The sequence below is a fragment of the Lipotes vexillifer genome, unplaced genomic scaffold (genome assembly GCF_000442215.2).
Source record: "Lipotes vexillifer unplaced genomic scaffold, Lipotes_vexillifer_v1.1 scaffold440, whole genome shotgun sequence".
NCBI lineage: Eukaryota > Metazoa > Chordata > Mammalia > Artiodactyla > Lipotidae > Lipotes > Lipotes vexillifer.
Window position 1 is genome coordinate 5,999,962 of NW_006778543.1, and position 2,600 is coordinate 6,002,561.

Here is a 2,600-nt window from a genome sequence, read left to right on the forward strand (position 1 = left end):
CCTGCTCCTTCCCACTGGTTTGTCCATTGACCTCAGTGCTCTCATGGATTTACAAAAGGTCATTAATTTGCCTTTTGTCCAGTTTTTTCTTGTTATAAGAGTGGGAAAGATGCTTTTCCAATTCTGCTTCTCCGAGTTAAAACTGTTCCAAAAATTTATTTTAAACAAGTTAATCTAAAAAGAGGAATTATAAGGTAACAGTATAAAAATCATGAAAAAATGTTGTAACATTTAATGGCCTCCCATGTTTTTGTTATAACTGATTATTGGATTAATGATGTGTTCTGGACACACCTTTAAACACCTAAAATTGCTCCTGGTTAATTCTCCAGCATCCTAAAATTATAGGATTCAGAAGCCATAGAAAAAGTATTATTTTCCATTTGAAATGACATATTATTGCAACTTTTGTAGCAATATTTCATGAACTCCTTGATTACAGTATGAATTCTTGTATTTATAGATTACTGGGTAGACTTTTTTTAATAAAGCAATACATGCATATTTTTAGAACAGTCAAACATTAAAGAAAATATTTTTTAAAAGTCTCTCCCTATCTTCGGGAATTCAGTTAGAATTTCAGTTGCAATTTAAATGTCAGTTAGAATTTAAATAACATGTGTTATTACTTTAACATAAGTGAAATACATACTTTATGTGTTTATTATATATGTATATATCCAAATAGATATAAATACAGACGGATATATAGATATACTATTTTTTCTCTATATTTATTCAAAACTTGGTGGTAAGGTAAGATTTTTATACCAACCAATTATAAATAGTTTGCAAGTTATGTTCTCTAGTTGACTTGCAGTGTTGTATTGATGCTGTTATTTTTAAGGCATCTGTTTTCCTTTTTTGACAGATCACAAGGCTGAAAACACTCCCTTGTTTCTTTACTCTCTACTTCTTACACTCCTATTGTTACCGTGCTTACCCTTTATTTTTAGCTAGTTTGAGGAAAGGGCTTTCCTTTTTGTTAAAACATTGTGGCCAATGTTTATTAGCCATTTAGAAGTTTTCATGGCAAATTTCCTGTGAATCTTCATGTCATCAGGTAATGTGATTCAGAACAAGTGTGATGTTGAGTCTACTTATGGGGGTCTATTTCTGTGCTCCCTATTCTGTTGCATTAATCCATTTGTCTATCCTTTTGTCAATATCCCACTGTCTTGATAATTGTAGATTTATATTAAATCTTGAAGTCAGTAGTGTCAGTTATCCAACTTTGTACTTCTCCTTCAATATTATGTTAGCTATTCTGGATTTTTTGCCTCTCCAAATAAACTTTAGAATCAGTTTGTCAATATCTACAAAATTACTTTCTGGAATTTTGATTGGGATTTAATTGAATTTATAGTTCAAGTTAGGAAGGATTTACATCTTGACAATCTTGAGTCTTTCTATCCATGAACATGGAATATCTCTCCATTTATTTACTAATTCCTTGATTTCACTTAACAGAATTTTGTAGTTTTCCTCATATAGATCTTGATTTTAGATCTTGTTTCTTTTCTAATATATGCATTCAATGTTATAAATTTCCCTCTAAGTACTGCTTTCACCTCATTCTGCAAGGTTTTGTTTTGTTTTGTTTCTTGCGGTACGCGGGCCTCTCACTGTTGGGGCCTCTCCCATTGCAGAGCACAGGCTCCGGACGCGCAGGCTCAGCGGCCATGGCTCACGGGCCCAGCCGCTCCGCGGCATGTGGGATCTTCCCGGGCCGGGGCACGAACCCGTGTCCCCTGCATTGGCAGGCGGACTCTCAACCACTGCACCACCAGGGAAGCCCTTTTCTGCAAGTTTTGATAAGTTGTATTTTCATTTTCCCTGAGTTCCCAATACTTTTTAGTGTCTCTTGAGATCTCTTTTTTGACTTATTTAGATGTGCATTGTTTACTCCAATTATTTTGGGATTTTCCAGCTATCTTTCTGTTATTGATTTCTAGTTTAATTCCACTGTAGTCTAAGAACAGACATTGTATGATTTCTATCCTTGTAAACTTCAGAAGGTGTGTCTTATGGTCCAGAATGTGGTCTACTTTGCTGAATGTTCCACTGTAGTTTGAGAAAAATGTGTATATTCTTTTGTTGTTGGATGAAGCAGTACATATAAGTTATGAGTCAATTGATCTGTTAGTTTCTGTTAGACTTTCCGAAATCTCCGACTATAATAGTGTGTTTATCTGTTTCTCTTTGCAGTTCTATCAGCTTTTGCCTTATGTAGTTTGAGACTCTGTTGTTAGGCACATATGCATTAAGGGATGTTATATTTTCTTCTGAGAATTGACTCCTTTATGTAATGCTCCTCTTTATCTTTGCTAACTTTTCTTGCTTTAAGATTTTTGTCTGACACTACCATAGGTACTCCTGTTTTCTTTTAATCACTGTTAGCATAATATATCTTTCTCCATCCTTTTACTTTTTTTTTTTTAACATCTTTATTGGGGTATAATTGCTTTACAATGGTGTGTTAGTTTCTGCTTTATAACAGAGTGAATCAGTTATACATATACATATGCTCCCATATCTCTTCCCTCTTTGTCTCCCTCCCTCCCACCCTCCCTATCCCACCCCTCCAGACAGCCACAAAG